The sequence below is a fragment of the Anabrus simplex genome, chromosome 9 (genome assembly GCF_040414725.1).
Source record: "Anabrus simplex isolate iqAnaSimp1 chromosome 9, ASM4041472v1, whole genome shotgun sequence".
NCBI lineage: Eukaryota > Metazoa > Arthropoda > Insecta > Orthoptera > Tettigoniidae > Anabrus > Anabrus simplex.
In genome coordinates this window covers 1,136,533-1,160,062 of record NC_090273.1, presented here as the reverse complement: position 1 = coordinate 1,160,062, position 23,530 = coordinate 1,136,533, and the positions used below count along the sequence as shown (strand labels likewise).

Genomic DNA, 23,530 nt, shown 5'->3' with positions numbered 1-23,530 from the left:
ATCATAACCATGTGCAGAGATCTGTACCCTTTATTAACAATCATATTTATGTGTTTACCCCAATGACCTCTCCTGCGAACCATGTGACCTTGCCGCGGTGGGGAGGCATATGTGTCCCAATGAAGCAATCAGCCGAGCCGCAAGTGCAACCATTTTGGATGGGTATCTGTTGATAGACCAGACTAAGGAATGGTTCATCAAAAGGGGGGAAGCAGCCTTTCGGAAGCTGCAAGGGTGGCAGTCTAGATGATTGACTGATATGGCCTTGTAATAAAACTCAACATGGCTTAGCTGTGTTGATACTGCTACACGGCTGAAAGCAACAGGAGGCAACAGCCGTAACTAATTCCCGAGGAAATGCAGCTCTCTCTGTATGAACGATGTACTGATGATGGCTTCCTCCCGGGTAAAATATTCCGGAGGTAAACCAGTCCCCCATTCGGATCTGCAGGTGGGGACTACACGAGAGGGAGCGATCATCAGGAAGATGGATACTGACATTCTGCGAGTCGGAGCGTGGAATGCTAGAAGTTTGAATCGTTGTGGTAGATTAGAGAACCTGAAAAAGGAGATGGATAGACTAAAGTTAGATGTAGTTGGTATAAGTGAAGTACGTTGGCAGAACGAACAGGATTTTTGATCAGGCGACTACTGAATTATCAACAGAAAATCAAACAGGGGAAATGCAGGAGTTGGCTTAATAATGAATAAGAAAATAGGGCAGCGGGTAAGCTACTACGGCCAGCATAGTGAAAGAATTATTGTCGTCAAGATAGACACCAAACCAATGCCCACCACAATAGTGCAGGTCTGTATGCCTACTAGCTCAGCGGATGATGAAGAAATCGAAAGAACATATGAAGAGATAGAAGATTTAATACAATATGTAAAAGGTGACGAGAATCTAATTGTGATGGGAGACTGAAATGCGGTGGTAGGCCAAGGAAGAGAAGGAAATACAGTAGGAGAATTCGGATTGGGACAAAAGGACGAAAGAGGAAGTCGGCTGGTTGAATTCTGCACCTATCATAATTTAGTCTTTGCCAATACTTGGTTCCAACACCACAAACGACGGCTTTATACATGGACGAGACCTGGAGACACGGGAAGGTATCAAATAGACTTCATTATGATTAGGCAGAGATTCAGAAACCAGGTGTTGGATTGCAAAACTTTCCCAGGAGCAGACGTGGACTCTGACCACAACTTGTTGGTCATGAAATACCATCTGAAGCTGAAGAAATTGAAGAAAGGAAAGAATGCAAAAAGACGGGATCTAGACAAGTTGAAAGAAAAGAGTGTGAGAGATTGTTTCAAGGAACATGTTGCAAAAGGACTAAATGAAAAAGCTGAAGGAAACACAATAGAGGAAGAGTGGATAGTCATGAAAAATAAGGTCAACAGGGCTGCTGAAGAAATGTTAGGAAGAAAGTAAAGATCAACTAAGAATCAGCGGATAACTCAGGAGATACTGGACCTGATTGATGAACGACGAAAATACAAGAATGCTAGAAATGAAGAGGGCAGAAAAGAATACAGGCGATTAAAGAATCAAGTGGATAGAAAGTGCAAGGTAGCTAAGGAAGAATGGTTGAAGGAAAAGTGCAAGGATGTCAAAGGTTGTATGGTCCTAGCAAAGGTAGATGCTACATACAAGAAAATCAAGGAAACCATTGGAGAAAGGAAATCTATGTGTATGAATATTAAGAGCTCAGATGGAAAGCCACTTCTAGGGAAAGAAGACAAAGCAGAAAGATGGCAGGAACATATCCAACGGTTCTATCAAGGTGAAGATGTAGATAATTTCGTTCTTGAACAAGGAGAGGCTGTTGATGCTGATGAAATCGGAGACCCAATTTTGAGGTCAGAGTTTGACAGAGCTGTGAGCGACCTAAATAGGAACAAGGCACCTGGAATTGATGACATTCCCTTTGAATTACTGACTGCCTTAGGGGAAACCAGCATGGCAAGGTTATTTCATTTAGTGTGCAAGATGTATGAGACAGGAGAAGTCCCATCTGATTTTCGGCAGAATGTTGTTATACCTATTCCCAAGAAATCCGGTGTTGACAGGAGTGAAAACTATCGCACCATTAGTTAAGTATCTCATGCCTGCAAAATTTTAACACGTTTTATTTACAGAAGAATGGAAAAACAAGTTGAAGCTGAGTTTGAGAAAATCAATTTGGCTTGAGAAGAAATGTAGGAACACGTGAAGCAATCCTGACTTTACGTCTGATCTTAGAGGATCGAGTCAAGAAGGACAAGCCCACGTACATGGCATTTGTAGATCTAGAAAAGGCATTCGATAATGTTGATTGGACCAAGCTATTTAAGATTCTGAAGGTGATTGGGATCAGATACCGAGAACGAAGAATTATCTACAATCTGTATAAAAATCAGTCTGTAGTGGTAAGAATCGAGGGCTTTGTAAAAGAAGCAGCAATCCAGAAAGGAGTGAGGCAAGGCTGCAGTTTGTTCACCCTCCTTTTCAATATTTATATAGAACAGGCAGTAATGGAAATCAAAGAGAAATTTGGAAAGGGAATCACAATCCAAGGAGAGGAAATCAAAACCTTGAGATTTGCCGATGATACTGTTATTTTATCTGAGACTGCAGAAGATCTCGAGAAGCTGCTGAATGGTATGGACGAAGTCTTGGGTAAGGAGTACAAGATGAAAATAAAGAAGTCCAAAACAAAAGTAATGGAGTGCAGTCGAATGAAGGTAGGAAATGCAGGAAATATTAAATTAGGAAATGAAGTCTTAAAGGAAGTAGATGAATCTTGTTACTTGGGAAGTAAAATAACTAACGATGGCAGAAGTAAGGAGGACATAAAATGCAGACTAGCACAAGCAAGGAAGAGCTTTCTTAAGAAAAGGAATTTGCTCACTTTAAATATTGATATAGGAATTAGAAATATGTTTTTGAAGACTTTCGTATGGAGCGTGGCATTGTATGGAAGTGAAACATGGACGATAACTAGCTCAGAAAGAAAGAGAATAGAATCTTTTGAAATGTGGTGTTACAGAAGAATGCTGAAGGTGAGATGGATAGATCGAATCACGATTGAAGAGATACTGAATTGAATTGGGGAGAGGAGATCGATTTGGCTAAATTTGACGAGATGAGATAGAATGATAGGACACATCTTAAGACACCCAGGAGTTGTTCAGTTGGTTTTTGAAGGAAGTGTAGGTGGTAAGAACTGTAGGGATAGACCACGGTATGAATACGACAAGCAGATTAGAGCAGATGTAGAATGCAGTAGTTACGTGGAAATGAAAAGGTTAGCACAGGATAGGGTGGCATGAAGGGCTGCATCAAACCAGTCTATGGACTGATGACTCAAACACACCCCAATGAAGGTGTTTTCTTATATTAACACCTACGTACTTATAATGATCCCCAAAAGGAACTTTCAACCCATCAACGCAGTAATTAAAACTGAGAGGACTTTTCCTATTTGTGAAACTCACAACCTGACTTTTAACCCCGTTTATCATTATACCATTGCCCACCATCCATCTCTCAACACTATCGAGATCACCCTGCAGCTGCTCACAATCGTGTAACTTATTTATTACTCTGTACAGAATAACATCATCTGCCTTATCTCTGATTCCACTTCTTTACACATATCATTGATATTTATAAGAAAACATAAAGGTCCAATAATACTGCCTTGAGGAATTCCCCTCTTAATTATTACAGGTTCAGATAAAGCTTCGCCTACTCTAATTCTCTGAGTTCTATTTTCTAGAAATATAGGCACCCATTCAGTCACTCTTTTGTCAAGTCCAATTGCACTCATTTTTGCCAGTAGTCTTCCATGATCTACCCTATCAAATGCCTTAGATAGGTCCATTGCTATGCAGTCCATTTGGCCTAGTATCCAGGATATCTGCTAGATCTTGCTGAAATCCTACAAGCTGAGCTTCAGTGGAATAACCTTTCCTAAACCCAAACTGCCTTCTGTCAAACCAGTTATTAATTTTGCAAACATGTCTTATATAATCAGAAAGAATGCTTTCCCAAAGCTTACATGCAATGCATGTCAAACTGACGGGCCTGTAATTTTCAGCTTTATGTCTATCACCCTTTCCTTTATACATAGGGGCTACTATAGCAACTCTCCATTCATTTGGTATAGCTCCTTCAACCAAACAATCCTGTCCTGTTTTACGGCCGGGTGTCCTTCCTGACGCTGTGCTGTGTCTTACCTTCTTCATCTTCTTGTTTCCGAATTTGGCCGCCTTTGAACCGCATTGAACCTAAGACTTTCTCTTCTTCTTCTCCTCCCAGAACCTCTTCATCCTTTCACTTCTTTCTCAGATACGACCAATTTGGGTCTACATTTTGGTGGTTTCTCCTGGAATGTTTTGATGCTGTCCACTCGGTTTCTAAATTCTTTTCTGTTGTGTATCATATCCATTGTGAGTCCACTTTCTATTGCATCTCATTTTACCCCTTCCACCCACTTCGTCGAAGCTTTCAGTCCAGTGATGTACTTGAATATTTTCTTAGTTAGCCGTTTCTCATCCATTCTTTCTAGATACCCATAGAATTTTAGCCTTCGCTTTCGCATGGTGACAGTGATTTTTTCGGTGTATTTGTAGAGGTCATCATTTTTTCTATTCTTCCACTCGCCATCAGCATTTTTCTGTGGTCCTAAAATTTTCCTTAAGATTCTCCTCTCCTTTTTTTCGAGATCTTGAAGCTCACCCTTTTTATTCATTGTCGGGCTCTCTGAAGCGTAGAGATCCTCTGGCTTTACCACTGTGCTGTAGTTCTGGGTTAACCTGTAAGCTAATTCTAGTTTTCTAATTCTTGCCCTATTCGCCTCTTTATCCAATCCGTTAGGTTCTATCCATTCCTCTAGATATTTAAATTTCTCAGTTTTTTTTTTTTTTACAGTTCCATGCTTCACTTCTAAGTGTCTCTCCCCTTGATGTCCATATTCCATGTATTCCATCTTCTCATATGAGACTTTGAGATCCGTTTTCTTAGCTATCTCATGTAGAGTATTCAGCATAAATTGGGAATTTTCTCGGTTGAGCCTAGAGGGCAAGATCATCTGGGAAAGTCAAACACTTAATGTCTAAGTTCTGTCCTTTCCTCCCTAAATGTATTCCCTTTATTCCTTTCACTTCCAAGGCTTTTTCCCAGGTTCTAATGATTTTTTCTAGAACAGTGTTAAAGAGAATAATGGTGATAGGCAGTCCCCTTGTCTGACTCCCGTTTTTATTTCGAATGGCTCAGAAATTTCACCGAAGAATTTGACTTTTGAGAAAGTTTCTGTCAGGGTTTGTTTTATTAACATTCTTGTTTCCCTGTCAATTCCGATTTCCTCTAGGATGTTAAATAGAGTCTGCCTGCCAGTTGAATCAACACATATTACCACGGTGTTCTGGCTTCTCAAAGCTCTTCACGTTCTGCGCATGATCTTCCTTTTCGAAAACCAGCTTGGTACTCACAAATGAGATGGTCTGCTTGTTCTTCAACTCTTCTCAATAGTACTTTAGAGAGTATCTTAGATGTTATTGGGAGTAAAGGGATGCCTCTATAGTTATTGATGTTCGTCCGGAGACCTTTCTTGTGAAGTGGGTGTATAAGAACACACTTCCAATCGTTGGGGATCTTTTCATCTCTCCAGGTTTCTCCTATGACGGCGTGGATTGCTTTTGCTGCAGTTTCTGCAATAATTCCATCTTCACCTGGTGCTTTGTTGTTTTTAAGTTCATTTATTATTTCCTTGATTTCTTCTAGACTCGGTGGCTTGGAATCTTGGTTATCCTGAGATAGATTTTTCGTATCCAATCTTTCCACAGGTTCTGCACAATTCAACAACATTTTGAAGTATTCTGCGAGAAAGTGACAATTTTCTGTGTTGTTCGGTACTACACTACCATCTTTCCGCTTGAAACGCAAACTCGATGGCTGGTATCCCTGTAGTTCCTCTCAGAAGGTTTTGTAAAATGCTCGAGTGTTGTTCTTTCGAAAATCATCTATCTTATCCAACCTACTTCTATCATAATTTCTTTTCTCTGATCGTATGATCTTAGCTGTTTTCTTCCTATCTTCCCTGAAAGTTTCCCCATCTCTCGTCGGCTTTGTTGGAATGCCGCCTCTTCCATGCTTGTAGTCTTCTGTCCAAAGTTTTATCACGCTTTTCATTCCACCACCTATGTTTTCATTTCCCCGCTGGATTCCCTAAACCTTCAGCTGCTTTAAATACTGACTTTTTGACCTCTTCTCAGCTGTTCATATTTAGCTTTGACAATTTTTCACAATATGTCCCTGTGTTTTGTTTGAGTATCTGTATCAATTCTAAGCTTGTTTGGGATTGTTTGCTTGGAAACTTACCTTAATCTCCGAATCTATGTTTAAGCTTTTTCTACTTTGACGTTCAAGATTTCCCTTCGGTTTCTGGTCGTAATAGAAACATGGTCGATCTGAAACTCCCCCAGCTACATGTTAGGAAATGCCTATGTTTTCTTCTTTTGCCTTGAAGTGTGTCGACATGAGTCTGGAGAAACTGATTATTCTTTCGCCATTTCTGTTCGTTCTCTTATGTGCTGAGTACCTTCTTGTACGTTCTTTCATTACCTAACTGAGCATTGAAATCGCCAACCAAAATTTTCGCATGGTGTTGTAGAATTTTGGACGTTGTGTCTTCAAGAATTTCCCCAAAGTCGTCTATCTTCTCCGGGTTTTTCTGGTTATCGTCACTTATGGGCGCATGTGCATTGATAATCGTGTATGCTTTATTGCCATATCTAAAAGACAGAAACGAGATCCTCTCTGTTGATGAGGTGAAATTGATGATGGACTCCAGAATGTTACTTTTAACCATAAAGGCCGTACCTAGAATCGTTTATATTTGCGTTGTTTTTTATCGCCATGAACTGTGAAGGAAAGCATCGCCACAAACGATGCTGCTCCAAACCGACCAGGGTCCCTTTTAGGCGAAACGGCTGCGAAGAAAAAGGTAGGAAAGGAAAATGTAGAGTAGAGGATAGGAAAATACAGGTGGAGCAGGGTCATGGCAAGGAGAAAAGGGAGAAGGAAGTAGCTCCTGCACCTATCAGGAAAGGTAGGGCTGACCAGGAGGGGAGGAGTTCAAATGAGGTGGGTAGGGTTGAGGCTCTGGTCATGGGGGATTCCTGTGGAGGAAAGGGAACCAGGTTAGAGTGTTATCCAGGAATTAGGTTGAGGCAGATGTTGAGGAAAGTAGGAGAAGGAGGAGGGGAAGGAGAAGGTGGTAGTCTTTCACGTTGGTACCAACAACGTAAGGCAAGATGATATAAGTACCAATATAGTTGGGGATGTGGAGGATCTGGTAAATGCAGCACGGCTGAAGTTCACGGAAGCGGAGATTATCAGTGGAATTCTGTATAGGAGGGATGCTGACTGGAGGGTGATTGGGGATTTAAATGAGACTATGGAGTGGGTATGTGGGGTAACTGTGAGTGAAATTTCTAGATCCTAATGGGTGGGTAGAAGATAGGGATCTGCGCTCAGATGACCGTAACTTAAACCACAGTGGTGCGTATAAGTTAGGAAATTTGCTCGGAAGGGTAATAGGGAAACGGGGTTGTCTAGGGAGCAGTGATGAGGGTACAGAGATCTGGAAGTCAAGTAGGGATGACATAAAAATGTTAGTTTCGAACTGTACGAGTATTGTAAAGAAAGGAATACAATGAAGTAATTTAATAGATATCTATTTACCAGATATTGTAATAGAAGTTGAATCATGGCTGAGAAATGATATAATGGATGCAGAAATTTTCTCATGGAACTGGAGAGTGTATCGTAGAGATAGGATAGGAATGGTAGGAGGGGGAGTATTCATTCTGGTGAAAGAAGAATTTGTAAACTACGAAAAAGGTAAAGATGAGACACATGAAATTCTAGGTGTAAGGCTCATTTCTAAAGATAATAGGGAACATGATGTATTTGGAGTGTACAGATCGGGAAAGCGTAGCGCTGACACGCATTCAGAATTATTTGATGAGATAATTAGCTATGTGGGAAATGACATGGAAAAGAATGTGATTGTAGCGGGGGATCTGAATTTACCAAATGTCAGTTGGGAAGGAAATGTGAACGACAGGAAGCATGACCAACAAATGGCAAATAAGCTAATATGGTAAGGACAGCTGATTCAGAAAGTGATGGAACCAACTAGAGGGAAGAATATTCTGGATGTGGTGCTGGTAAAACCAGATGAGCTCTATAGAGAAACCGAAGTAATAGATGGTATTAGTGATCATGAAGCTGATTTTGTCGTAGTTAAAAATAAATGTGATCGAAAGGAAAGTCTTAAAAGTAGGACTATTAGGCAGTACCATATGGCTGACAAAGCAGGCATGAGGCAGTTTAAAAAAAGCAACTATGATTGGTGGAAAACCGTAAAAAAAATGTAAACAGACTCTGGGATGGGTTTAAAGCAATTGTTGAGGAATGTGAAAACAGATTTGTACCCTTAAAGGTGGTAAGGAATGGAAAAGACCCACCTTATTATAATAGAGAAATAAAGAGACTAAGAAGGAGGTGCAGGTTGGAAAGAAATAGTTAGAAATGGCTGTGGAAGTAAGGAGAAATTAAAGGAACTTACTAGGAAATTGAATCTAGCAAAGAAGGCAGCTAAGGATAACATGATGGCAAGCATAATTGGCGGTCATTCATATTTTAGTGAAAAATGGAAAGGTATGTATAGGTTCCAAGAGACATTCCAGGAATAATTAACAAGGGGAATGTGTGTGTGAGGATCTTCAAAAGGCAGAAGTATTCAGTCGGCAGTATGTAAAGATTGTTGGTTAAAAGGATAATAGAGGACAAAACTAATGCTAAAGAAGTATTAAAATTTGCATATGATAACAATGGCATTTACAATAAAATACAAAATTGAAAACTAGAAAAGCAGCTGGAATTGATAAGATTTTTGGGGATATTCTAAAGACAATGGGTTGGGATATAGTACCATATCTGAAGTACTCATTTGATTATTGTTTGGTTGAAGGAGCTATACCAAATGAATGGAGAGTTGCTGTAGCAGCCCTTGTGTATAAAGGAAATGTCCGGCTTCATGGTTAAATGGCAGCGTGCTGGCCTTCGGTCACAGGGGTCCCGGGTTCGATTCCCGGCTGAGTCTGGAATTATAACCACCATTGGTTAATTTCTCTGGCATGGGGGTGGGTGTATGGTATCGTCTTCATCATCATTTCATTCTTATCATGACGCACAGTTCGCCTACGGGCGTCAGATCGAAAGACCTGTACCTGGCGAGCCGAACATGTCCTCGGACACTCCCGGCACTAAAAGCCACACACCATTTCCATTTCGTAAAGGAAAGGGTGATAGACATGAAGCTGAAAATTACAGAGCAGTAAGTTTGACATGCGTTGCATATAAGCTTTGGGAAGGCATTCTTTCTGATTATATTAGACATGTTTGTGAAATTAATAACTGGTTCGATAGACGGCAGTTCAGATTTAGGAAAGGTTATTCCACTGATGCTCAACTTGTTGAATTCCAGCAAGATATAGCAGATCTCTTGGATTCAGAAGGTCAAATGGACCGTATCGCGATAGACCTGCGTAAAGCATTTGATAGGGTGGATCATGGGAGACTACTGGCAAAAATGAGTGCAATTGAACTTGACAAAAGAGTGACTGAATGGGTTGCTATATTTCTAGAAAAATAGATCTCAGAGAATTAGAGTAGGAAAAGCTTTATCTGACCCTGTAATAATTAAGAGGGGAATTCCTCAAGGCAGTGTTATTGGACCTTTATGTTTTCTTATATGATATGAGTAAAGAAGTGGAATCAGAAGTAAGGCTTTTTGCAGATGATGTTATTCTGTATAGAGTAATAAAAAAATTACAAGATTGTGAGCAACTGCAACGTGACCTCGATGATGTTGTATGTTGATAAATGGGGTTAAAAGTCAGGTTGTGAGTTTCACAAATAGGAAAATTCCTCTCGAGTTTTATTACTGCGTTGATGGGGTGAAAGTTCCTTTTGGGGATCATTGTAAGTACCTAGGTGTTAACCCTCTACTGCATACTGTTGCCATTAGGCAACAAATAACTTTTCACCTGTGTAAATGGATAAATATTATAGACAGAGGTAGTTTTACGGCACACCTACAACTGTACATTCAATTAAACACATATCCCAGTGACGCCTTTTTTTTTTACATAACATAAGACAAAGCAGCCCTACAGCCAAAGGTACTCCTTCCACCCCGTCAACATCCACGGGAACCAACCACCGTTTATTTTACGTGGGCCCTCCCCATCATATTACCACAGGCTTCAGGAGTACCTCTGGCTCAACGTCAAAGACATTACCGACCTACGGTCGTGCAAGTATACTTGCGCCCTGCAATACGTACCCATGGCCAGTAGGCAGTAATGTTCGGTCTTTGAATGTTAAAAGCTTAGCGTAAAATCGTGGAAAATCGTATATATATTCCAATATGGCAATCCACATCACATACGAGTGTTAAGCTATTAGGCCCAGTTAAGAATTGCTGGTATATCTAAACCACCGAGCGTATTGTGAACATTAACATAAGATCAAAACCCGCAATAACATCCTGCACAAACTCACAGGAACAAGCTGGGGCCCATCTGTATCCACCCTCCGAACTACAGCACTTGCGTTAGTATACCCAGTAGCCGAATACTGCTGCCCCACGAACCTACTACTCCCACGTGGCGCGTCCCAGGTGGCGGATAGGGGGGGTCCTAACCCGCTTGCCGGCGGACTTGAGGGAAATAAAATACCTCTCGTGGACCAAACACACACCCCCTGTGGGTGGGGGACGCACATTTAGAACACACCCGCGGTATCCCCTGCCTGTTGTAAGAGGCGACTAAAAGGGGCGACCAAGGGGGTGATTGAATTAGAACCATGAAACTACTTTTGATTCGTACCGTCATGCGGGGAACACCATGGGTTGCCTGTACTTGAGAGTAGTACCACTAAATTAGGTACGAAATAGGTTTGTGATTAGTTGCAGTAAAAAGCCTGGCCTGGTGGATTCCAGTACCCGTGCATTGTACCCATGTGGGCAACACCGCGGGTCTGGACGTAGCCTGTGAGTTGTACCGCTAAATGAGCGGCACCGTGGGTCAGCGTTGCCTGTGATTGGTACCCACTATGTGAGGAACACCACGGGAATACCGGCGCCCGTGACTAGTACACCTAGGTGAGGAACCTTACTGGTTTGCGTTGGCTATGAGTGGCGCCATTGCGTGAGAAACACCATAGGTCTGCGTTCCCTATACGAATTGCTATATTTGTGAGTAGTACCATCTTGTGTGGATCACCGTGAGTTTTCGCTACTTTTGATCAGTACCCCAAAATGACAAATACCATGGTTCTACTTTACTCGCGACATGTACCATTCTGTGGGGCCTTAGACGTGAATTTAGCACCCCTTCAAACATCAAGCATCATTGTGCTTTGTAAATGGTCCCTTGGTCAGTAATACTATTATTTACTTTTTTGAGTCTGATCCACTGTTTTTGTTTGTTTGTTTTTGTTAGGTTCATGTCCATCCATTCATTCTTCATGGCATTTTTTATTATATTTTGGTCAGTGGATGAATTTGTACTTTTTCGTTATTTCATTTCGTACCATTAGGGGCCGATGACGTCGATGTTAGGTCCCTTTAAACAACAAGCATCATCATCATCATCATCATCATCATCATCATCAATACTGCTGCCCACAGTGCCCATACAAAGAAGATAGACACTCAGTTAAACGATACAATGGGGACTATATCAGGAACCATCCAATCCACACCTCTGGATTGGTTACCAGTTCTTTCAAATATTCCACTTCCTCATCTCCGAAGACAAATGGCACTGAAGAAAGAATGGCTTAAATGCTGTGATAACCCTCTCCTACCAATGCATCAAGACTGCTTACTTGAAGATCTCAGGTTGAAATCTAGGATACCTTTTTGGTTACTAGGAAAGAGGCTAGCCCAAGATTAATTTCATACTAACACTGCCTGGCGCGATGGGTGGGTAGCTTCAAACCCTGACAGATTAGGTCTAATTTCGGATCCAGTTGTGCATCCTCCTGGTTTCAACTTACCCAGAAAAATTTGGTTATCACTTAATCGGATCAGAACTCAACATGGCAGATGCATCTTGTGGAAACACAAGTGGAAGACTATCAGCGCCCCTTACTGCGACTGCTCTGACGTGCCTCAGACCGTTGAACATATCGTCACAGAGTGCCCACTCCGAAGATTCACTGGGACAATAAAGGACATTCACGAGGCCAGAGATGAAAATGTGAGGTGGATAACAAAACTGGACATTCAGCTTTAGCAGCAATGCAGATATTGATGAGCTCAAATTACAAATATTGTTTGTTTTATTACGTACTTGTTCTGTGTGTATAGATGGAACTTTTTTTCTGCAATTGTACATATTTGTAAATAACCAAATTGTAACAATGTATCCTCATGCCATACGAAATATATATATATAGTATGGTTGCAGTGTATGGGACCCTCACCAGGATTACTTGATTCAAGAATTGGAAAAAACTCATAGAAAAGCGGCTCGATTTGTTCTGGGTGATTTCGGACAAAAGAGTAGCGTTACAAAAATGTTGCAAAGTTTGGGCTGGGAAGAATTGAAAGAAGACGAGCTGCTCGACTAAGTGGTATGTTCCGAGCTGTCAGCGGAGAGATGGTGTGGAATGACATTAGTAGACGAGTAATTTTAAGTGTCGTCTCTAAAAGTGAGAAAGATCACAATATGAAGATAAAGTTGGAATTCAGGAGGACAAATTGGGGCAAATATTCGTTTATCGGAAGGGGAGTTAGGGATTGGAATAACTTACCAACGGAGATGTTCAGTACATTTCCAATTTCTTTGAAATCGTTTAAGAAAAGGCTAGGAAAACAACAGATAGGGAATCCGCCACCTGAGCGACTGCCCTAATTGCAGATCAAGATTGATTGATTGATTGATTGATTGATTGTATCCTACGACAACTGAAGGGGGTGAGTTTCGAGGGAAGATGGTCTGACAGAAGTGGAATACAATGTCTTATCTTACTGATAAAAGAAATTAGTGATGTTCATTTGCATTTTACACTGAGTACATTACGTTGCTTAGGTTTACTTAGTTTCCATTTTGGGTTGTTTTTTTACAAAGACAGGAAGTTTAGGTGCTGCACCTTAATTTATTTATATATTTATTTTCACTATTAATATGGCCAAATTAGCTTTCCCTGCAGAGAAAACGTAAAATGAACCCCCCGAACTGTGTTTTAGTTGCACTTTTTTTGCACCTTTTCAGACTTGTTTAATACCTTTTTGGCTCATTTGCTGCATTTTGCCTAGTACTCGGGGATCCCTCACTGTCTATGTGACACTGTGATGCGAAACATCCAACGTACGGGTCTTAACGTTGTCACTGCAGATAATTCTGCTATTGTACAAGAGCTTTAGTTTCATCCACTTGCAGTCAGTTTAACAAATTAACAACCTCTCGGAAAGAAAACGCATGGGTCTACTCACCACAAGTGTACCTTCAAGTGTACTACTAAGAACGGTACTGACTGCGTCTCAAAGCAATAAATAACCATGTCTATTGTCAACAGACGCGCACGCACAATCACTTGGTGTTGGCAGGAAACTGAAAAGGCTACTTTGCACAGAAAAGTAATTTCACGTCGCTATTCATGAACACACACAACAAAAACACCAAATTTGATATTTTGTGCTTACGTTAATGTCATCCCTACCTTCTCACACTATTTCCGCAAACTTACATTTATGAAACAGCGTAAAATTCACGATTACAACTAGTACTCGTATTTCTGTCGCTGATACGTTGAGATCTGTATTACAGTAATACGAGAGAACGAAGAACATATTGTAGTTAAAAGATAAAAAAGTCATGAGATACAGTGACAAAATTGCTGTGTTATTAACGCTGGGTATTTGCCAATTGTTGTACTCTAGTGGCGTCAAGCGGCCTCAGTCCTTAACATTTACAAAGCCAAGCCAAACGGCCTTTTGTACAGTGTCTATTGCTCGGAAACGGTGCCCGTCAGATCTGTATGACATTAGTGGGTCGCATTACTTCATGAAGCGCCCCTTTTATATACCATCCGTTCCACTTCCCCGAGCGTAATTGTTCTCCTCACCCTGGGGACTTTAAATAAAATATTTAGTTTTACATTCAGAATATTCCTTCCATCTGTCCATTGATCAATGAGTTCACCTGATTTACCCTAAAAACACCATTCACTTCCCTTTCCCTCCTTTCCGCGTGACCAAGCCGTTACAGTTTATTATCGAAATCTTCTATTTCTTCTTGGAGTGTACTTTATGCGGCAAAGCAAACAATGCTCAAATTATTGCTCTCTGCTGTCCAGAATGCTGTGTAATGTATTAAGTTTTTAGTCCGTCGAAACACGAAATGTAACATGCGTACTTCACGTACGAGAAGGAGAACAAGTTCCGTCGTACGGGATCAGTCAGAACATCGCTGGAACTGTTCAGCATCAGCGAGCCGAGTGTTGTCCATGACGTGATTTCTTCTGCAACATCTGAAAACCATATTCACCTTGACAAAACAGAGCGAGATGGTCGCGCGGTTAGCGCCACGCAGGCCAGCCAGCCAGCCAAGCACGTGACGTTCAATTTGTGATGTGCGCGCCACACTCTGGTTTACATCAGGAAAATGCTGGGGCTCTACCTTAATCGTTGCCTACGTTATAGTACAAGGCCTGGAAATAGAGCCCGTAAAACGCTATGGAAATGGTTACACTGAAGTTCAGTGCCGGGCCGCTAGGATCGCTTTCTTGCCCCCTATCTACCAGGCTCGCGCCTTTAAACCTGTTCATTAACAATCAATCAATACTGATCTGCATTTAGGGCAGTCGCCCAGGTGGCAGATTCCCTATCTGTTGCTTTCCTAGCCTTTTCCTAAATGATTTCAAAGAAATTAGAAATTTATTGAACATCTCCCTTGGTAAGTTATTCCAATCCCTAACTCCCCTTCCTATAAATGAATATTTGCCCCAGTTTGTCCTCTTAAATTCCAACTTTATCTTCATATTGTGATCTGAGTTGGTTGTGAATGTATTATGTATTTGTCTGATGTTAAGCATTCGCAGTTCCAGTCATGGTTTATTCACGAGAAATTAAAGGTAGTGGAATTTCGTTTCACAAGTTTCCAGTGAATGTTCAATGTTCGAAACATTATACAGAGGAAGTATTACGCATGAGATACGAATTCAAGCTGATCGAAGTAGGCCGCTGTTCCTAAGTTTTGATCCGAGTTACGTCATAAGAATCGGGTGATCCCAAAATTTGTCACTGGACGTTTTTAAACTATGCTACCGTGACCGGCAATCATTTGAGGGGCATCTTCAAACTCAGAAATCTTAAAGTAGGAAACCAACGAGGAAAATAATTTGCCCAACAAATTTCACGAAAATGAATGTAGCAAGAGCTAAAAATATTGTATTTTCACCTGAAACAATCTCTGGTTTGAAAAGTATGGAGGTGGTTTTGTCCCGAGAGCATAAAATGCAGTTTAAAATAAGCCATTTGTTTTATGGAGCATTTTATTAAATTGTTCGATGCGCATGACGTCTGCATCACCTCACATGGAACATATTCAGGAACGAAAACAAACGAGCATCTTTTAACCGTGCGAGTTGGTCGTACGGTTAGGGGCGCGCGGCTGTGAGCTTGCATCCGGGAGATAGTGGGTTCGAATCCCACTGTCGGCAGCCCTGAAGATGGTTTTCCGTGGTTTCCCATTTCGACACCAGGCAAATGCTGGGGCTGTACCTTAATTAAGGCCACGGCCGCTTCCTTCCAACTCCTAGGCCTTTCCTATCCCATCGTCGCCATAATACCTATCTGTGTCGGTGCGATGTAAAGCCACTAGCAAAAAAAAAAAAAACACATCTTTTAGTACTGAAGATGAACTCTTCAGTTGGTTAATTAATGATTTCCTGTCATATATTAAGAAACTTAAAATGCATTCAGAGAAAGTAAAAAAGAATCATGAGAGAAATGTATCAGGCATAGATCTTGACTACCCAGGCCACTGTGGCCTGCATAAAATACCTCATAAGTATACATTTGCATTATGCATTGACGAGGAACCTAACGAGCTATGACATCGAGCTCTTCTTCAGCTACCTAAGACGCCAAGCGGAATAGAATGACATTATGGTTCGTGTGGCAAAAGGAAAAACAGGCTGTAAAGGCTGTTTAGAGCATATCTATTCTCCAGCTACTCAAAGCCCAACATTGTGTCTTATTCGTTTTCAAGATCGAGGAGCCCTCAGATACCGAAAATCATCGTCTGTGGCACTTCTGCAGTGAACGACGGAGTTTGTCACTTCCGCTACGCAGTACTTGTCCCGAAGAGAGTTACTAAAAGGTGTACGTTTATTTTTTCGAAAGACATGTTCAACAGTGAAATTAAGTGTGGAAAGTGTAAAGGCGAAAAACCACCTCTTTTTCTACTATGAAAATTTCTGAGACCTCTGTTAGACAACATTGCTTTGAGCCACTCAAGTAGAAGAGAGAAAGTTTTGAAACTTGATAAGAAGCCCCTCAGAAGGAAAGTTTTGAAACTTCAATGACATATCCAAGCCAATGCAGCACCGCTCTATAAATAAAGTACTGTCAATACTCGCAAAAACATTCAGTTCTTTTTATTTAGGATATACTTTACTTATTGACATATACGGCCATGCGAATACAAGGGGGCAACACCGCGATCCTAGCGGCTGAATGGTGAACTAGGAAGCAACCCGTTTCCACGAGTGCATTTCAAGGCCTTGCATTATAGCGTAGGCAACGACCTTAATTAAGGCCATGGCGCTTCTTTCGTCGCCATAAGACCTATATTTGTTTATGTGACATAAAGCAAATTAAAAAATCAACCGTTAAAGAACTCTTTTTTTCCAGGGTTTGAATGACCTGATGTTCTACAGAGACCTCACTGTTACCCAAGGTAGTTAGAGTAAGAGGTAGGGATCACGCGCAGGTCTCCCCACCACGCTTGACCGGCGATGACGTCAACGTGAACCCTCAGCGCCTTGTCTTCTGTATGAGGTAGGCTATACACTGCTGTAAGCAATTCTGTTTTAGCCACGAGTTAGAGATAAGAGAACTCCATTCATATTTTAACATCACCTCACAAAAGGCATTATAGTAGAGTAATAATAGGAGATACAGTGTGAATCCAGCAGCGTTTCTGAAGTATTTCGATCAGTATACAAGGTTGTAACAATGCTAAGACTGTGATCGCAGTGGAATGACAATTCCATATGTTCATGTTCTCAACACCTATGATAATAACAAGGAGTTCTCATTGTTACAGACGCGAGCATTAAAGCTTGATGACTACAAGAAATATGTCCGTTGTTACAAGCAATGTTGGGAAACTATATACACTGTCAACAACACAAACAGCAAATGTTAGGAAACTGTCCACAAAACAAACAGTACAGTAAATGTTCTCCTCCAATTAGATAGGCCATATAAATTAATGAGTCTGTATATTAACATTCTTAGCACTGGTTTCACATACAACATAATAAATTGCCTTTCATAAAAAAATAACAGATATGTTATACACAAAGTATAATGCTGGTATTAAAAAAATAATATCAAACACACTTATCCCTAGCATAAGTGGAATTTCTTTGCTTTCTTTCTTTCTTTATCGGTATTGTATTAACTGAAACCCGGTCTCTTGAATGTCTTACTTTTGTTCAAAGCGTCCATTCGAATAAAAGAACGGCTTCTCACGAAGCAACTTGGAAGTTCATAAATTTCGGGGAATTCCTTCTTCAGGATATCCGTAAGGTTTGGGATGATGTTGAGAACCCTCTTTCAGTTCTTTCCCGTGGTAAAATTGAAACTACCGACCTCGATAGCTGCAGTCGCTTAAGTGCGGCCTGTATCCAGTATTCGGGAGATAGTAGGTTCGAACCCCCCTAGCCCTTTCCTGTCCCATCGTCGCCATTAGACCTATCTGTGTCCGTGCGACGTAAAGCAACTTGCAAAAAATGGAACTCATTTTGAAATCTAATTTCCACCCCTTGTAGTTTGACCTGTTTTCTCTCCGTAATTGCTTTCTATATCGAGGTTCTTCTTCTTTACCCTAAAAGCTACAATATAGCCTGTGAAGTTTTCAAGCAGCTCATCACGACCCTTGGTTTTGCGACTGTCCTCGAGCTGTTTTACTAGCTCTTCAAGGGCTTTAACGAACCTTTGCTTATCCTCCGGTCAAGAATAGGATGTTGTCTGCTCAACGCTGGCCTTAGACTGGCACACGATATCCGAGTTTTGATCGAGTTCATCAATAGCATGTAACATATTTGGGCGTAATGTTTCATAATCTTCCGAAGACCAGATGGAATTTCTTATCGCCTCGGAAGCATTGAGGCTAAGAAGCAATGATTTCACCTTTCGCGTCACAGCTGTCGGAAGAGGATGGTCATAAAGCCTTCCGAACCCTCGAAGCTAAGAAAGATAGCTTTCGATAATGTCTTGATTACTTCTGTCACCATTTATTTAGGTCAGTGGCTTTAGAGAATACATGAAAGTGTATGTTTCGTTCCTCCGCGTGCCTGTTATAATTTGTGCAGCCTGCAATGGCATGACAAAGCATACTGAAAATGTACACTATTACTGTTTTTTACGTTTTATCACATAAAATAAACACACACGGTTTCTTATACACCACAGATATGTTACTATCGTTTATTATTAGCACCTAGCGTCTGCGTGTACAGCGATTCTTATTCGAACTACCTCTACCTCATTCAGAGCAGATTCAACGCGAGGGTCCTGCGTGACGTCACAGCTCTGCTTTGCTACTGCGCATCTTTCTCGTGATCCCTACCTTGTATTCTACGTACCTTGACTGTTACCAAGCACAATGACCACGGGCTTCTGCAGTGGTGGAACTCCATTGCCGTTCCCCGGATCTCAGGACTCCAGATGTTTTAAGAAAGATCAGCGAATGACCATTGATCTGCCATTGTCACGTTTGTTCGTAAATTATTTCAGAGAGGTTCGAAATGTATCAAACATCTCCCTCCTTGATAAATTTTTCCAATCCCTAATTCCTCTTCCTATAAACAAATACTTCCCCCAATTTGTCCTTTTGAAATACAACTTTATTTTATAATTTATCCTGCTTTTAAAAGCTTCACTCAAACTTATTGGTCTACTAATGTCATTGCACGCCATCTCTCCACCGACATCTTGAAACATTCCTCTTAGTCGAGCAGTTCGTCTCCTTACTTTCAAGTCCTTCCAACCCAAAGTTTCCAACATTTTCGTAACGCTACTCTTTAGTCGGATATTGACGTGAACAAACTTCGTGAATATTTTCCACTTCTCGTTTCAAGGAATCCTCGTGAGGGTCCCATACTCTATTTGGAGTCTTACGCCCTCTCCTTTAAATCCTTACTACACCCCTTAAGTACCCTGATAACCATATTAAGAAATCTGTAACAAACTCCCGTTTATGTGATTATCCTAATGAAGATCTTTCCTAAGTACTTACAGTGACTCTCCACCTGACTTTTGATCCCTTCATACCATCACACAAATTTGTCGAGATGTTTTTGCAGTCCCACGTATTCACTTGTACACGTTACAGTGCCATTTGTTTTGTTGCACACTGTACATTGTATATCTTTCCTGAAGATAGTGGTAATATGTATTCGTAAGTGTTTGATAAATACCTTCTGTGATCGAATAGACCCAACCTTCCATTACAAAACATTTAAATGAGGAATATTAAAAGTACAGATATACTACCAGACATTTACAAGCAAGCTTGTTGATAGCCATGGTACCTGCAGTTTTATTTGGAATCCGAACTACAGCGACGTGACTTATTTTTAAAAACCCCACTTGTATTCACTGGGATTCGAACCACGGCCGTCTTAGTGCGGACCCAGTGACTAAACCACTCAATAATCGGCTGATCTGTAGCATACCTATACACTGCTGGTTACAGGACTTTAAAACCGCGACCCATATGATTTAAAAATCACTGAATAGACCAGAGGACCAGTCCAGAAGAGTTCCACTTAGGAATATTTCCTGCCGTTAACCGAACGACGAATTAGTTATACGTTGGCGAACGAAATACAGATTGCGAAAGAAGGCCAACTCAGTAACACAGATCAGAGACGACTGTTGAAGATCACAAACTCTTGCAATTGTTACCCAACCTCAACTGAAGTTAGATATCGTACAGCGCCATGATGTGAAATGCAAGCAAGTGCATTAGCTGAATGACATCGATGACATTCAACACCTCCATTGGAAGCATCAACCAGAAAGATTTTTTTATTTCTATAGCAAAATGAATTGGGTCCAATGATTGATTTAATTCGAATATCAAATGTTACATACCTACTTCGAATATTTCCTTCATTCTGCGAGATCGTACATTCCATATTACTGGCTGCGCGCATATGAAGGACCTGAAGATGACTAGAAGCCATGCGAGGTGAACAACTGGTATTTATTCCTTCAACTGTCTGATCAGTACTGTAAGGTCAAACAACTCACGAAAAGGGCTGAGAGATAACTATATCATAAGTCAGGACTGTAATCATCACTTCCGCCTGCGCTGAAACGATTCTTAATTAGACACCTGATCACCCTCGGCCTCTGACAGATATGCAGTATGGCATACTTCAAACTTACTCTCACAGAGTTTGACGATTGTTGGAGTAATGGATACAGATAACGATTTGCGAGCTGTTAGTTTGCACTAGGACATTTTCCTGTATGCATGCTCCTTTTCGGACAGAAAACCATTTTTCTTGGAAAACTGCTGGATTTAGGAGGAATATCCATATAAGATTGAATGAGCCCCAGGTTTCAGGTTCCCAAGCGCACACACAGCTCGAAGAAATACAATGTTTCCCTCCGTATCTTAGTATGCTTGTAACATGTATTACATTGAAATACGTGAAAAGTTGACCCACGAAATATTGCAACTGCGTGTTTATCCCAGTCTGAATGCACTGCACCAAATGTCCTATTTCATTTTTCGAGTGGCCTTTTCCCCAGTTTATAGGCGATATATTCACCATGGGTGGGTGCTTGTTTCCCCGAACTATACGCAGTTGAAATCTTCGACTCGGCCGATAATCGAACCCGGGGCATTCGAACCAAATGTCAGTACGCTGACCATTCAGTCAAAGAACTATACTCTTGCGATTTATTATTATTATTATTATTATTATTATTATTATTATTATTATTATTATTATTATTATTATTATTAGCGGATAAGCCCACTACTACAACGTAAGGTACTTAGGTGCGTGCTTTTGCCTTCCTTTGTGCCCATATTTCTTTCTTTCTTTCTTTCTTTCTTTCTTTCTTTCTTTCTTTCTTTCTTTCTTTCTTTTACTGCGGGCTTCCTTTCTGTCTTCACACTAGGTTCTTCTAGTCGTCTTCTTTGGTCAACTTGCCATTTGCGAATTTTGATTCTGGAGATTACCCGGTTTCGGACATCTGCTGGTTTAATTCCTGCCTCTTTCAGATCGGTTTTGATTTCTCCAATCTATTTCATTTTTCTGTTTTGGCTTAGTTCCTCTTTTCATAGAATTCGACTATTGTTTTGTAAGTCTCTCTGGGTCCACTCGTGTGCAGCTGTGAGCTTGCATTCGGGAGATAGTGGGTTCGAGCCCCACTGTCAGCAGCCCTGAAGATGGTTTTCCGTGGATTCCCATTTTCACACCAGGCTGTACCTTAATTAAGGCCACGGCCGCTTCCTTCCCACTTGTAAGTCTTTCCTTTCCTATCCCGTCGTCGTCGATGCGACGTAAAACACATTGTAATGTCACTGTATTATTGCGTTGTAAAGATGAGTTTTCAAGGCTGTGTTGAGCCTTCCTCTGTCAGATTGGTCTGATCGTCGAATCACATCTGTACTACGAAGGGGAAAATCTCATCTAATAAAGGCAAGGTTGGATTCGATCTCTGCTCTCTCTTTGGAGTGCAGTTGTCAGGTCGATGAATCATGCGAGGAAATTTCGTGCGCTTGTGTTGGTATTTAATGTGCCCGGAAGGTCAGCTACCTGAACAGCTGAAAGGCATGCATAACAAAAGCTGTTGAAGGGCTCCGATTGGTTGGATGGCTCGGCCGAGTGGTGGGGTCTCCGAGCGACAGATGCTGTCTGGTTTGCTGTTGCACGCACGTCAGTTGTGCTTGTGTGCTAGCGTGTGTGTTGTGTAAATGTGTGAGGAGGGTTGGTAAGCATCTTCATTGTGGTTGTGTACATTACATTACATTGCATCTCCTTCCATGTTGAAGTGATATTTCTACCTTAGTCCACCCACTTCATGGTGAAGAGATAATAACATATCTCTAGTTACGCGAATCTTTATTTTGACTTTATATCTTCTTTGGCTCTGGAACAGTCCTTTAGCGTAGGCCAGTAAGAAGACAAGTAAAAGGATGAGCAATTTTGAGTTCAAAGTAGATACGTTTCGCGAATTGACACTAGTATTTGCTATTGTAAAGTACCGAGTACAAAGAAAAAACGCGGGAATATGCGGATTGTAACCGTACAGAGGAGAATAACGTATTAACTTAGGGAGTTTCTACGTCAGCCCACAATCGAGGGGAATGCCCTATGTCTTCGGAGATCTTGTGCACCCTGCAGCGAGGTGATCGCACTGAGTAAAATAGAATTCCATTCGAAGAAAAGAGGAAAACAGGGCAGGCTGCAGCAGCAACAGTTGGTTGAGGGAGGCCTTTCAAAGTCCTGAGAACATATTCTCCCCAACCTGTTATCCGTTAACAGGTTTATGTACGGTACCCCTCTTGTCTGCTACACGTGGAAAAGTTAATTATCGAACGTACACTTTTGGCTTATGAATGGCAAAGTCGCTGGTAACCTTCGTTCAGGTTAACAAGGACAGCTTCGGTAGCTATGGGCGCCTACTCGCTACAGAGCTGAGTTAGGTGCTTGTGCTTGTTGCCGGCTGGACTCTTTCCTTCCCGTTTTTACTGCAGAAGGTATGGTTATACAGTATCAAAATGAATTCTCCGTTTTTGAGATAACATTAATAAATTAAACATTTAAATGACGTACCGAAAGGAGTGCATGCGCTACGGCTGTAAAACTCTGAAGACGAGTGCACCGTCGGCTGTCCTGAGAATAGTTTTCTGTAGTTTCTAGGCAATTAGAGTAATGTTTAACCAACTCGAGAACTCAACGTTACCATGTCAGCAATCCTCTCAGATTCTACAACGGATTAGTTGGTAAAATGAAATGGCGTATGGCTTTTAGTGGCGGGAGTATCCGAGGACATGTTCGGCTCGCCAGATGCAGGTCTTTTCATTTGACTCCCGTAGGCGACCTGCGCGTCGTGATGAGGATGACATGATGATGAAGACGACATACACCCGGCCCCCGTGCCAGCGAAATTAACCAATTATGGTTAAAATTCCCAACCCTGCC

General features: G+C 41.2%; 1 protein-coding gene across 4 annotated transcripts in view; it reads left to right on the top strand.

Moving 5' to 3' along the window:
* The window catches only part of numb (NUMB endocytic adaptor protein), a 572,878-nt gene that overhangs the window by 190,538 nt on the left and 358,810 nt on the right, over window positions 1–23,530 (top strand). Inside the window, exon 1 of one of the 4 annotated variants that reach the window (XM_068229271.1) lies at window positions 22,257–22,316. The exons of 2 other annotated variants lie outside the window; for them this stretch is intronic. The gene's annotated coding sequence lies outside the window, so the exon portion shown is untranslated. Of the gene's footprint in view, window positions 1–22,256; window positions 22,317–23,530 lie in introns of those variants that run through there. One more of the 4 variants, XM_068229270.1, reaches the window with a different exon arrangement.